This window comes from Daktulosphaira vitifoliae, unplaced genomic scaffold (assembly GCF_025091365.1).
Source record: "Daktulosphaira vitifoliae isolate Bord-2020 unplaced genomic scaffold, ASM2509136v1 Scaffold_197, whole genome shotgun sequence".
Classification (NCBI taxonomy): domain Eukaryota; kingdom Metazoa; phylum Arthropoda; class Insecta; order Hemiptera; family Phylloxeridae; genus Daktulosphaira; species Daktulosphaira vitifoliae.
This window is the reverse complement of record NW_026099765.1, coordinates 5733-22139: the sequence shown is the minus strand read 5'-3', so window position 1 is coordinate 22139 and position 16407 is coordinate 5733. Positions and strand designations below refer to the sequence as shown.

Genomic DNA, 16407 nt, shown 5'->3' with positions numbered 1-16407 from the left:
ATAAAATGTACTATTTATATTTAATAATTTTAGTACAAAATACTCACACCAATGTAGATTGTAACCATTTGTTAAATAATATTGATAACTTATACAATTATATACAATTTTTTTTGTTAAGAAAATTTCATGTTATTTTCTTTATATTATTTTGTTGGTTTATATTATAGTTCTTTTTTTTATAAATCTAATGTTATGATAAAGAATAAAGCTGTTCATTACTATAATACTTAAAATGTGCTTTTCAAAAATACTTTTGATAAAAATTATTTTTATTTACCTTTTTCAATTTAAAAGAACTAATTCACTAAATTGATTTTCCCTGATAGATTAGTAGTTAGTTTTAAATGTACTATTATTATTTTATATTGATGCCATTTGTGATATATATAAATATACTTTATTAGAATGTATTTATGAAAATTTTTAAAAGAATGGACGAAATTTTATTGTTCTTTTGTATTAAAATTTATTTTATTCAAAAGCAATTATATTATTGTCAAAATGCAAATTTATGCAAATAAAAATGACTGAAAAATATAACGTAATATTTTGTAATTGTAGGACATTTATATGCAAACATTTTTAGTTATTTAATGACAAAAATTATTAATAAGTTGTATTGTTTATGTGTTATGTANTAATGACAAAAATTATTAATAAGTTGTATTGTTTATGTGTTATGTAAACAATTTATAATGTGTAATTTTAACACTATTTTGTATCTATACCTATCATCATGTATTATTTATTTATAAATAAAATTGAACAATGACTATCCATTTTAATATATATAACTGTATTATCAAATTTTATTTATTTTCTAAACATTTTTTCTTAATACTGTATATATTTTTGTACATTAGACCCAGTGGGCCAATCTACAATAATATTTTAAAAATGTTATTTTCAAATAACTAATGAAGAAAAATTAAGTATAGTTTAACTTCAGTTATCTGACATCAAAGTTTATATACATATTCAAACATCCGTTATCACTGTAAAGTCATGTTTAATAGGAATAATTCATGACTACACTAATTTAATTCAGTATACGCTTGCAATAATTTTTCTATGTTATTTTAGTTTCGATGCGAAGCTGAGAAGGTATTGGTTTTACTATGATGTGTTTTTTTTGTGTCACCACTTTTTCTCAGCTCTCACCGAATCGATTTCTTTCAATGATACGTCAAAAGATCACAAATCGTATCTAGTCGAAGACATTACCCTCAAAAATTGAAAAAATTCCCCTCGTCCCCCGTAAATGGGGGAAACCTCCAAAAAAATTACAATTTTAAAAATCGCTAATTTTTGAAATTTTTTTTACTAAAAACTGTCATAACTTTTTTAAAAATAACCAAATCAATAAAAAATTTTTTATATAGATGCATGATGTCCTTACCTATCATTTGGTATATTTTTTTTATAAATCTGTCTTTTTACCTGCCCACAGGGAGGGATTTAAAATGATAACTTTTTCACAAAAAATTAATTTTTGAAAGTGTTCCGTGAAGTCTGACACTTTTATATATACCTTAAATTAAAGCTAATGTAATCTACTTTATTATGTAAAAAAAAAATTTCGGACTTTATTTTGTCTTCAGGTGAAAATGGCTACCGAATGCTATTTTTGTGTGAAAATTCTCGATTTTATTTTTTACACTTTTAACTTTATTATGCTATAACTTTTTGAAAAATATATGGATCAATACTATTTTTTTAAGAGAAATAATATTTTTTAATCCCTTTTTCATTCGACATACTTTATCTTAATCAGGATATTAATAAGGAACTAGCAGATCATGTAGCTTTTGGAATAATCCAACAATTTTTTAAAATTAAACACTATCTAAAGATTTGCATCGAAGCGTTTTTTATAGTGATTTTAATCACTGTCAGATATCATACTTGATCCAACTATGCTACGTCACCATAAAAAACCCAGCATAGAGGGGTCGCAGACCCCTCTATGCTGGGTTTTTTATTTTTTGTGTTTGTTACCACTTATTGTCAGCTTTCACTGGACTGATTTTGATGAACAATGTGTCAAAATATCACACATCGTATAAAGTCGGAGACATTACCCTCAAAAATTGAAAACAATTCCCTCGTCCCCTGTAAATGGAGGAAATCCCCAAATAAAATTAAAATTTTAAAAATCGGTAATTTTCGACATTTTTTAAACTATTTTTACTTAAAACTACCATATATATTTTCCAAAAATATATGGATTAAAATCAAAATTTTTATTTATAGATACATTAGGTATTTACCTATTATTTGGTATCTATATTTTTTTTAAATCTGACCTTTTAGCTACCCACAGGAGGATTTTTAAAATGACAACTTTTTCACAAAAAATGAACTTTTTCAAATTAATTTTTGAAAGTGTTACAGAAAGTTTGACATTTTTATATAAATCTTAAATTAAAGCTTATGTAATATATTTTAATATAAAAAAAAAAGGTCGAACTTTATATTGTTTTCATGATGAAAATGGCTACTATAGTAAAAAATATGCTATTTTTGTGTGAAAATTCTCGATTTAATACTTTTGATTTTATATTTCTCTATCATATTTATATTAAAATACCTTACAAGGGTTACAATAAGTCCACCAATTTTTATAAATGTTACATGAATTTAACTTAAATTGAATATAAATTTAAATTTATTTTGAATATATTGCCTCCTACGTTAAAAGAAATTACTTAGAATTTTCGAATTAGTTTAAATTGTCCTTTATATCTAATCACAGGTGTGATATACGGTTGCTGTGTCGTCCCACTTTAGTATATAATGCTCGAGGTACGTCGTTGGAATTCGTCCGTTGAATGGTTTTTTTGGATTTCTTTCTTAATTCTTTTTGAGGTGGAAAAAATGCAAAATTCGTTTGATTTTTATCTAATTTAGATTAAATATCTTTAATTAGATTTTTTCCATCGCCTTTTTTTTTGACATTATTACTATTTTATAAGATCGAGTATTTATATTTAAAAATTGATTTTTATTTTTATTTTTAATATATTAAAATAATCCGTACAAAATTTCATGTTTAACCTATTTTTTTGGTCTTTTTTAAAAGATGATTTTTATAAAGTTTATAATTTAAAAATGTTGAACTTTTAACTTTTTTTAGTTAAACTTGCAAGTTTAAAATTGACATGATTAAATACAAAATTTTATGATGATTTCAAAAATAGTATTGTTTAGATTGATGTATGGTTAAAAACTACTATTAACAATAAATTTATGAAAAAAACCCAAAAATTCGTTAATATCATTTATTATATTTGTTGTATTTATATCGTAATACATCATTTTAAAAGAAATATTAATCATTTCTATTATAACTCTTGGTATTTAAATAGATGATACAATTTTAAATATTCAAAACTCTATTGCTTATAGTTAGCATATAGTTTTTAACTAATTAGTAATAATATCAAAAATTAATGGTGATTGAAAAAATATAACTGCTGATTTGAAATTAACACGAAAAATGAAATAATAAAAGTATATTTTTGAATCTGATTAAAATTCCATGTAAAACCTTCAATTAATAATTAACAACAAATTGTTTACTTAAAAATTTTGTATCAGGCCCTTCAATTTTTATACACGTTTGCCATAAAAGTAATAACTACTTTATAATTTTTTATAAATTATCCGTAAAAATGACCAAATGATATCTAACTTATCAAATGAGATATCTAATTGTGACCACCCTTAATTACACCAATTCATTCATTTTATTTTATTTAATGTTTCTAAAAATAATATTGAGTTACTTGAAAAAAATTTTAACCATAAGTTTTTTTACTTAATTAACATAAAATTACGATTTCCCTAGAATCTTTATGGTTTCAATAAGAAAATACATCATTAGTTTTATTGCTTTGTAAACGATTAGGATAGTAGTGACGCATATGAGTGTTGTGGTGTTTAACGAATTTTTAAAGGTTTCTTTGACGTATTCTAGTTTTATCAGTATGACTTATAAAATTTTATTTATTTCAAAAATCACACCATATTAGGAGTTTTTTTATGGTTCAGAGGTGCTCCACATCCAAAATTTAAATAATTACCAATTTTTTTTACCAAAAATGTTGTTTCAAACATTATTTGAGAAAAAATATAAAAGAATCATCAAACTTTATATTAATTATCAAATTATGAAAAATTCTACTGTCCCTTCTCCTCCCGAAAAAAATTTGGAATATATTTCAAGCCTACCATATAACATATGGTTTGTGTTATATGTAGTAAGAATAAAAATATTCAAAAATTAGTTTTTATTTTGATTTATTGAGATCATTTAAATGTATGATATAAATAAAACAATTTTAATTGCGCATTCAAGTTTTAGTAATAAATATTAAAATATTCAATCTATAAAACATTGGCTTAGTCATGGATGAATCATATCACATTCCAGCGACAAAAATAATTATGTGGCTCAGATCCTATATTATTTTCATTTGGAAGAGAAAGTAAAAAATTTTCTTATGTTTATCCACCTTTTAATAAACCCTAATTACGTCCCTACTCTAAAGAGTGTTTTTTATTCGTGTATAGGTTTACTTTTAAAAACAGCTGTAAAAAGTTGAAGAGTTTACCAGCTTTGGAAATGACTCGCTCATTTTTTTCAAATCAATTAAATATTAAAATAATGAAGAAAAAATAACAATACTTAATAATCATAATCTTTTTAGTATTATGTCGGTCGACATTTAGCTTTTGGGTCTTAGATACAATGATCACTGCCATTGGTACTAACATCCCGTTTTCTTGAATTATTTTATACAAATTATAATTTTATAAAATTTAAAAAAATGTGTTATACCATATTCTGTATTTAATATTTATTATAGTATATATTTTTGAACGGAATCATAAAAATGTTAAATATCTATGTAATACCAAACTGTGTTTTATAATTTGAGTAACTATAGTTAGTGGGCAACTATGTAGTACCTGTTACTGATGTTTCTCCTCTTATTCTTTCGTCCATTACTTTTTTGCAAATCTTCAAACTATGACTCATAAGCGCCTTTATAATTTCGATAATCTTGTATATCTCCCCTGCCATTAAATATCAGCACCACAACACTACTTCTCCATTCTTGTGGCATTTTCGCTTCTAATAAGATTTTAATAAAAAAAGATTTTAACCACATTATGTCAACCCCTCTGTCTGACAAAAAAAATCTGACAAAAAATTTAAAAATATAGCCTATAGACGTCACGAGTTTTATAAAGCTTCATAGGCTTTTAAATTCCTGCAAATGTATTAATTTATTATTGCAATACAGTTTCTTGTTAATTTAATAGTTTAGTAAATCAAATTAAAATATTCAATTGCAAAATAAATTTAGATTTTAGATATCTTTCAACGCTCGTAGATTGAACATTATACTCAACACCCCTTTAAAACTATACATTTGTTATTGATCTTTATTTGCTTTCATGAATCCTTAAAAGTTTCCGTACAAAATAATGAAATAACAGCTTGAGCAATCTTTTAGCCCAACATAAGAATGTTGCATTATATTTAAAGAAAATGTAATTCGTCAATATGTTATAGATAACTATAGACAAGGCCATTTACCACCATCCTGAACAATAAAATAACTTGTAACTGCACCAAAACTATTGATGCGACCTTTAAAATTTTTTTTTTTATCTTGTTTATCACCTTGTATTTTGAATGAAAACATAAAAAAAACTTAAAACACCACCTTGGGTATTAAGACGACTGGGGTTTATTGATGTAAATTTAACTAAAATCTAAGGGATAATAAAATTGTTTATAACTATCGCCTAAAGATTAAAATTTTTGAATGAACTTTTTATAACTTATGGTATTAATGTTAAAATATTTTTAATCGACATTAAAGATATTAATCTGAATAAAATATAGACTAAAAATAAAATAAAAAAAGACTAAAATTTTTTGACAACAATAATTATCTAGTTTGAATAACTTAATAAATATAGTTACATGTATTACATAATGGCGTATACTATTATAGTTCTATTTAGAATAACTTAATTAGTAATTACATGAATTTTCCGGTAACTTGCTTCACAAAACATATCGTTTTAACATTACATTCCACAAATAGGGTGATATTCCAGTATACTGGAAAGAAAAGGAATTATTCATAATTTGTGGTATTTTAGTATTACTGGAATTGGTTAAAAATTGTAGAAAAATAAAACTATCTAAGCCTAAGAAATTTGACTTAAGCTCAATCAAAATATCATATTTAATATGTGACATAACACAACTTATATGGAAAGTTAAATATTTCGAAATATCATTTTTTTGTGTTGTGCTAATAAGTACGGTAGTTCTTCTATATTTAGAAGATTAAAATATAAAAGAAAATTTAATAACGATTTCTTTTTACTTTTATCTTTTATTCGTTTTTATTTATCAGTTATGAAAATGGTATACTTATTGTATGTAAATCGAAAATGTTTTTAGTAAAAAATAAAATGTATTAAGATTACTTTAAATATGCTGAAAGAAAATAAAATCATAGTGTGATTGTATAAATTTTCATTTCTGATATAAAACATTTAACTTATTTGAAACTATACTGCATTATAAAAATTCTTAGAATAGTAAAAATAAATAATTAAAAACGAGTAAAATTAAACACGTATAGCAATAAATATTTATTGGGTAAATCTTTTTCGCAAACAATGTATTATGGAAGAAAATAAACCGCATTAAACTTTTTCCACTTGTTGGCCTGCAATGCATGTAAAGAAAACATTATGTACAAATTTTACATATTATCACCATAAACACTTATAAAACGAATTTGCGATTTGAATCCAATTCAGTTGTATGGTTTAATATGACTATTATTTTCATTAAAACCGTAAACTATGTTACCTATATGGTTCTCTAAAGAGTACAACGTTCACAAAATTGGAAAATATCCATTATAAAAATTGTATTTTTCATTCTTTAATATTTCAAACCTAAACCCATAACACGTATTTATGTCTTAAAGTGATTAAGTTTTAATACCATAGGATAATTCTTAAGTGGTACTAGGTAAAACTATGATATTAATTTGAAGTAATATTATTTACTAGAGTTAAGGACTTTGACCAGGTTATTATTTTATTCTGGCTAATTATTATTTGTAATTGATATTAAATCGTTCACATACATTATCAGTCATGAAAAATAGCAACGTAGTTAAGGAGATGGCTGAAGACTTAAAAATTATTACTTTGATTTAGGAAAAAAACGGAGCAAGTTGACGGTTGTGACAAAATGATCATCTTTGATTAAAAAAAAAAATAGTACTACTTGCGATTTTTTTATGGAAATATTTTTAAATATAGTACCTTAACAATGGCACATTTTGTTTAAGACGCACTTATGCTTACACTTTTTTTGCAATAACGATATAATATTATTTTACGAAGTGAGATTTTAACTTGAAAGTGATTTAATAAATAAAAGAAAATTTTATGTTTTATTCAAATTATGTGAATACTAGGGAGTAGTCTTAAATAAAAATGAAATGGGAAAAGTTGATTTTTTTTTTGTTTTACATTTTGTATTTGACTAAATAACAATTGCATTAGATCTACTATTTTGCAAATTGGTATCAATAAATGTGCGCCAGTGTTTCTTTGGGTTTCCGCCTCTTGACCAACAAGTGGGCGTTAAGTGTATAAAAGATAGGCTTAAAGCGAAAACAATCACTTCGACTCGACATCCTTTATAAGTCAGTTCTACAAATTTTAAACGCCGAATACTTCACCGCCATTTATTTGCTCTTAAACGTTAACTGTCACTTAATAGTTCTAAATTATTTATTTGTCAATAGTATTTTTATTTAATAGAAAAACATGCGTTCCGTTCTAGTAGTCGCTGTGTTTCTGTTATGTGCATGCTTTGTTATTGCCCAAGTAAACTTCACTCCAACTTGGGGACAAGGTAAAAGAAGCGTACCGGTAGTAGCCTCTTCCGTTACGGACGAATGCAAGTCAATGGACACACTTATCTACTTATACAAACTAGTTCAGGTAAATTTGAATTTGCTTAAATGTATAAGATAACTCATAAGATATTTCGTATGTATATTATATATATTCTTAAAAATTAAAAAATTATTAACCCATCATACAATACTGTATAATAGCATGTGTTGTATATTTGAACTTATTTTTACTATTGGAAAGTAGTTTACTTTATAAATTATAATATGTAATATAAAGTTAATTTTAAATAAAATTAAAAATACGTGTTTAATCTTTTTGTCAATAAATTAGATTATTTAAAACCAAGATCGTGAATTTTCTAATTTTCTCTATATAGGCAGTCATTTCTTCACGATGTGTTTATTGTAATTATTATTATCCATTTTTTAAAAATAATTTTGTTATTTTTTAAAAGACAAAAATTATCATTTCATGTAAAAATCTAAGTGAAGTTAAATATATACACATAAAAATGGACTATTATTGTTTAATAAACGGTAAGGTTCAAAAACTATTAATACTTTTAAATAAAGTTACTAGTCAAACAAATTAGTGACTTCCTTGAGAGTTTTTAATGAGAGAAGGAATTTATATATGTCATTATTTCCTAACATTCCAATCGAAATAAAACGATCATTGATCATTAATTAATTAATGAAATATTGATTGTTTTCCTTAGAACGAAGCACAAAGAATTGCAATGTGTGAAAGGATGTCTTCGTCTTAAAATGTTAACACAGCCTAGCGAAAGATATCAACGAACCAACGGATTAATAAATTTATTTGTTTTTAATCAACCATCTATCTAAATTTTATCATATTTTAAATTTGTTAAAAACAATTTTATGTAATATCATTTAAAAATTATTTTTTGATGTGCATTTTATTATAAAATGATTTCAGCTTCTATAATTTGTATTCCGTTTAAAATATTTTATTGTATAATTATGCAAAACAGAAATATAATAGTATGTTAAAAATAATTATTTATGTTTGGGTATTATTAAATAACAATAAATTATATAAGTCTGCATCTTTACTATGTATTTATCTTTGTTTTGAGTACTCTACAATTTTTGGTTTCATAAATTTCCCAAAACTTCAAGAAAAATTGTTAAGTTTAGAAAATCATTTTCCAATATCAGTCAATAGCTACAGGTCGTATAAATATTTATATGACATAATCACAAAATTATGTTTAGTTCTCCAATAAAAATACCATATTCGAAATGCGTATAAGCAGTTTTTTGAATAATATTTGGTGGTTTTTTAAGTTAAATATTTTTAAAATATTTAAATATAAAATATAGTTAAATAAAATAGTAATCTTAAAAAAATTTTTTTTGCTCTACTATTATTACTACTCTTTATTATATTTCACTTAGACTTGGGTAAATATATTTTATGAAAAATTCAGTATTCAAAGGACTTAAAATAACTTAAATACAATATATAAAATAATGCATAAAAAATATTTAAGTATTATTATTATATTTTATCTGTGTATTAAATGATTATCATAACCAGAAGAGGATTGGTCGCGGAGGAAATTGCCTTTGGGCCACTTTTAATAGAGCATTGAGAGCCGCTTTGCTTAATTTATTTTGGTTTGTAAAATTGATTTTAAACTTCTTTTTTAACCATCAATTCTTTTTGTGGAGCAATACAAATATTACATAAATATTTTTTGGACCGATCTGGACTGTCACAATTATTAAAACTCCTGTTTTTTAGCATTGTAGTCTAACTCTAATCATAACTTAAATGTCGATAATTTCCATAACAATCATAATAGTTTGTTTGGCTCATTATTACTAGAAGATTACTAAGTAAAATTTTACTATAATTATATTATTTATCAATTTTATTGAAAATTTTCCTCTTCGGTATCATTGTTGTTCAATAGATAGTTTAGCTGTAATTGCTATTTGATTTGAATTTAAAAATTCCAATTTATCATCACAAAGAAATAATATGTTTTTGTACTTCTAAATAATTATTATATTTTTCTTATCTATATGTTACAATAACCGTTAATGTATTGTATTATAAGATAATTCTTAAGATTAAAATAACAAATATTATACTTTTGTAAATATTTATGTCAAACATAATATTACATAGTTTTTGGTTATTATTATTTAAAAGTTTGAAATTCATTTTATAAATTAGATAAATAAATAAATATTCATTTCAACTAAAAACGACATCAACTGTCGTTGTTTTCATTTATCCATTCAATCATATTTCTTCATAACTCATTAATTTTTGTTTTGAATTTATAATAGCTTTTATTAATGTAACAAGTTATATAATTTGCTTACTGTAAATTGAATTAAGTACTTTTTGCTGTACGAAAAGAAAACTCGTATAAATTAATAAAATACAAAGAATACGCACTGAATAATTATTTAAAATCAATATTTTAGGGTTATGTTATATATATATATATATATTTGAGTACATTTATTAAAAAATATTTTAGTTCATTAATAATTCAGTGAGTATTTGGGTGTCATTATTTTATTAAATTAACTTCTCTATTAACTGCCAACTATTAATGAAAAATGATTTGTTTCTAAAATTACTAACCCTAAATAATTATTCATATTAAGATTTTGATGTAGTTCATTAGGATATTTAAGGGAATTTAGAAAGAGCTTAGCCCTCCCAATTCTACCACAGACTCCAAAAATTATGAAAATTAAATAGAGAAAAATTTTAAGGCGGAGAGGAAATAAGTTAGACCTTTCGACCATTTGTTTAAAATGTACCTATTTATGGTTTAATTTTAATTTAACTTATGATACCTAAATAAAGTTAATTCACTTAAAGTCTTAATTGTGTTAAGATTTTTTAATTAAAGGTTTGTTGCACAAAGGAGGTAGTTACACTATTAGGGCTGACTTATACGTCTTGTGTTAAAAAAAATATTTTATTTAAAAACACAAAATATTAAATAAAATATTAATATATGCATTAGTTGTCAAGTGATTTAAAGAATAAACTTTCAATTGCTACTGTATTATATGGATATGCACAACTATTCTTTTAAGAGATGATAAAGTAAAAATATATATATATATACCTTCTTTTTTAACAAAACCTTTATATTTACAGCTCAATATTATAATGTATTGAGTTTACAAGTTTTAAATTGCATTAACCAGTTAGGTATATTTCAGAATATTCTACAATAAATCAGTTTCCAAATCAACAAGTTTAAAATTCCTACATTGATTAATTTAAATTTGATTTTCTCTACATTCATGACTATAAGTTAAATATTTATGAAATTATCAATCTTTTAAGNTTTTCTCTACATTCATGACTATGAAATTATCAATCTTTTAACGAGTTTTATTTAATAATAACTACCTAAGAAAATTGTAGTTTTACCTAATGATCTCTTCCTCGATAATATTTTTCTGGCGTACTGACTGAATTTGGAATATTTTGAGTAAGTGATACATTTTAGTCCTACACTTTTAGATATAGTACCGACTTGAAATAAGCATTTCAAAACATTTTAGTAGGAATTTTTGTTAAGAATATTTTGAATGAGGATAAAACTTGTATAGACAAATGTTTTTATTAATGTATCGATACAACTGTCTGTGGTAATTTAATAAGTGGTTTATTATTACAAAATTGATGGAACTATATTACTATTTCATTGTATTTCTTCAATATCATCAAATAAGAAAGCATAACAAATTAGTATAATAAAGTTATATTATTAAAGGTAAACTTGTGAAGGATAAATTATTTTGAAATTGACCTTCAATAAACTTCAAGTGGATAAAGTGTTATTAGTTTTTAGAAATACAAATTTATTATTGTTTTAATTCATACAAAATAAAGTAAGCGTTTTTCATTGAAAACATTACTGAAGTATTTCATAAACACTATAAAAGAATATTTGTTGCATTGATTTTAGTTAAGTTTTTCTAAGTAATCTTATGTTTTAATAACTAAAATAAAAATGTGAATTTATTAAATAAATAGATTTAAAAAATGCAAAAATTCTTGTGCCGTGACCAGGATTCGAACCTGGGTTATTGCGGCCACAACGCAATGTCCTAACCACTAGACGATCACGGCTGTTAGTGAAGAGAGGATTTTTCACTTTATTTAAGTAAATTATTTATATAACACTCAATTCATTATACTTTTTTTTACCTTATACGACTTATTAAAGTCGTTAAATCAGTAATCCATTATAATGTGTATGTTTAGTGTGACCAGACGTTCTGATTTTCAAGCATGATTTCCCCTAAATATGGTGATCAAATCGGGGCAGTAAAATGTACCGACTTTTAATCGACGTCCGGCTTTTGTCCAGATTCCAAATTATAGTTACTTTTTTTATTTTTAATTATGGTGTGTATATTGTTATGTTTCATTAGATTATATCAGATTATTTTGTACAGTTTTTATAAGCTATATTGTGTTATTACTTATTATCCTAGAGACCTAGATATTAGTTATCATGTTATGATCTTGACTCTCAGTCGGCTATATGTAACCCAACATTCTTAGAAATAAAACCCAAAAGGTTACAACTGATAACGAGATATCGACGTATAACATTTTTATTTTCATCAATAAAAAATGTTCATAATTATTTTGAGTTTTATTTTTTATCCTATTTTGATTATGATTTTTTTTTTTAATGTCTATTTTTTGTATGAAGAAATGAAGTTGTACGCAAAACCAATTATTAAGGGAGATTAACCACTCCTATAGGTACTATTTTATGGTGAGGGATACCCTTCTTCCTCTAGTTTTTTTTTTTTGAATACTTGTCCCATTTCTATAGAATTTTGATTTGATCACTTTATGAATGTATCATTATTTACTAATATTATCTAATTTTTAAGCGTGCATTACATAATAATGAATATTAGAGAACAAAGGTTAACTGGAAATGACCTTAAACAATGATTTTTAATAAAAGAAAAGTCTTAATGTTATTACTTTATCGTTTATACAATGAATGTCTCATAACTGAAGGAATAACATTTTCAACAAATCTATTTCATATCAACAAAATAGGGGTTAAAATATTAAGGTTACTTGACAGTGCTGTGCTAACTGTCATTGACACCCAATAGCAATCATACATTTGGCACCCCTGTTTAACATGAGCACTAAATGTAATATTCTGTCCGTGAAATATTTTGCATACATAATACTCTATACAAAAGCCACTCGCTGCGCTCGCAATAACACCTAATTACACCTATACAAGATGATTATTTATACGCTATTCACTTAATTAAAATTTTTTATTTTTGAATTTTGTTAGTTACATATGAATCTCCATTTATTTGTTATAAAATAATTTTGATGTTCATCAACGGCATTGATAATAATACATTTCATGAAGTTTTTCGACGTGTCGTAAATCAAAAATAAAAATATATAAAAGTAAAAATTTAGGGGTTATAAAAAGGGTAAAAATAGTGAAAGATAATAATTATTAAAAAGGGATAAGCTTGATATCTCGGGGGTTGATTAATATTTAATAAATAAAGTTAAATATCTCTTAAAATTTTATAATTTATCTTAATGGTTTATTACGCTATAGATTGCTTGTGGTTCGAAAGCTTAGATTAAAATGTACTTACCTTTTATCCTATATCACGTAGTATATTTTAAGTAGTTCAACGTTGATTCTTAATATTAAATGCACTGAGTATACGTTTCACACTACGTTTTTTATAGTCTATATAATTATTTACGAAAAACGATTCAAATTTTAAATAATAAGACTTCATTACACAAAATCTATGACTGATTTTATATGTAAAAGATTCTAAACGCTATATTTTTTATTAGAAATATAACTTAATAATCTGTTCTTATTTATTTGTTTATTTTTGTTGAATAAGTATTTTTTTGAGAGATCGACACCAATATTTCTTAAATCTTCCTCTGATCTGGTCAAAACAAGATTCTAAAATATTTATGTAAAATTTTTATCAAAACGATATTGTGGTGGACAATGTGTCCCGGTGCTGACGCCTTGAATGGATACGGCACAATAATCATCAAGACAAATATTAAACACTAAAAATATGTTGCATACACATCGGTCAAAAGTGCTGTCGAGAAACAGTGTTGTGATTATTTATGCTATCGTTGTGCTATACCGATTTGTTGTCGGTGTTCTCTTAATGTCTGCATTGTCGCCGCCATCTTAGCGCATTTTAGCTATAAAATATAAATCTATGTAAGCTAGTAGTAGTTTTGTATTTGTTTTATTGTATAAGTAAAATATCACCTTTGCGTTTGTCGCACCCTTGTACGCTCAGTAAATCACCATTGGATCTATATATTTTCTGAGTACTGTGATGTATATATAGATATATATACATCACAGTACCGTTCACAGTATATTGTACACGTTGGTCAGCTACTTGTATTCAACTTCAATTAATCCTCTCAATATATCATTAGCCGTTTCATCAGTTAGCCCATAAGATGCTTGTTTGTCTTCTTTTTAAGACTAACTCACATTTATTATTTGTTTATATCAGCGCCATTGTGGCATTAGTATTAAGTGTGTTCCTTATCTACATTGGTGTATAGATTTTATGAGTCATGTATAATAAATTTAATTGTTATAATTATTTATTTTAAAATTCATTCATAGAGTCCCTCACCTTAATCCTTTTCTTCGACATAATCTGACTTAAGACAAATTAAAACAACTAACGTTAACGAACCTGCGTGAATACCACCGGGCGCTGCGTTTATTCAAAATAAATATTTAAAGTTAGGATAGATATCTTATTAAAACAGAATAATTTGAAAAAAAAATTCAAATGTTTAAAATAATTAATTGACGTTTTATTTTATAATAAGAAAAAATAAATAAAACATCATTTAATAAACATACTTAAATTAAAAGATTTGACAATCAAAATTCACTTTAAAATTTTTCTTTTAGATAAAAATTACATACTACGATATTTTTTTTTATAATATATTTTATAGCATCATATTATACTTACAGCATTTCATTGATATTTGTTTGGAAGTAAACTATATTTTTTTGTAATTATTCTTTCTTAATAATATTTTAGTGCTATCTAGTGATGAGTAGTATAAACTAATAGTGTATTATATTTTTAAATGTTTTCAATAGTTATGGGTCGGTTATTTTAGCTTCGATGCGAAGCTGAGAAGGTATTGGTTTTACTAAGATGTGTTTTTTTTTTTTGTGTCTGTTACCACTTTTTCTCAGCTCTCACCCAACCGATTTCTTTCAATGATACGTCAAAAGATCACAAATCGTATCTAATCGAAGACATTACCCTCAAAAATTGAAAAAATTCCCCTCGTCCCTCGTAAATGGGGGAAACCTCCAAAAAAATTACAATTTTAAAAATCGCTAATTTTCGAAATTTTTTCAATTTTTTTTACTAAAAACTGCCGTAACTTTTTTAAAAATGAACATATCAATATAATTTTTTTTTATATAGATGCATGATATCATTATCTTTCATTTGGTATATTTTTTTTATAAATCTGTCTTTTTACCTGCTCACAGGAAGGGATTTAAAATGATAACTTTTTCACAAAAAATTAACTTTTGAAAGTGTTACGTGAAGTCTGACACTTTTATATATACCTTAAATTAAAGCTAATGTAATATACTTTATCATGAAAAAAAAAATGCGGACTTTATTTTATCTTCAGGCTGAAAATGGCTACCGGAATGCTATTTTTGTGTGAAAATGTTCGATTTTGTATTTTCCATTTTTAACTTTATTATGCTATAACTTTTTGAAAAATGTATGGATCATTACAATTTTTTTATGAGAAGTAGTATTTATATAAATCTTTTATTCGACATACTTTTTTTTTAAATCGGACCAATTCCCTTAATACAGGAGGGATTCAAAACATTAAAATGCGTATAGAAAGTAGAACTTTTTCAACTTAACTTTTGAAAGTGTTCTGGAAGGTCTGAACTTTTATATATATCTTAAATTAAAGTTAATGTAATATACTTTATAATGGTAAAAAAAAATTTCGGACTTTATTTTATCTTCATGGTGAAAACAGACATTAAACTTAATAAAAAAAAACCCAGCACAGGGGGTCGCGGCACAGTGGTGACGTGGCATAGTTGGATCAAGTATAATGATATCTGACAGTGATTAAAATCACTATCAAAAAAAAACGCTTCGATGCAAATCTTTAGATAGTGTTTAATTTTAAAAAATTGGTGGATTATTCCAAAAGCTTCATAAACTGCTAGTTCCTTATTAATATCCTGATTAAGATAAAGTATGTCGAATGAAAAAGGGATTATTAAAAAATAGTATTTCCCATAAAAAAATTATATTGATCAATACACTTTTCAATAAGTTATAG

General features: G+C 24.6%; 1 non-coding gene across 1 annotated transcript; it reads right to left on the bottom strand.

Annotated features, from left to right (window-relative positions):
• Positions 1 to 12048: 12048 nt before the first annotated feature.
• Positions 12049 to 12120, bottom strand: Trnah-gug (transfer RNA histidin (anticodon GUG)). The gene has a single exon. It is a non-coding gene; the product is annotated as a tRNA-His (tRNA).
• Between the last annotated feature and the right edge of the window lie 4287 nt (positions 12121 to 16407).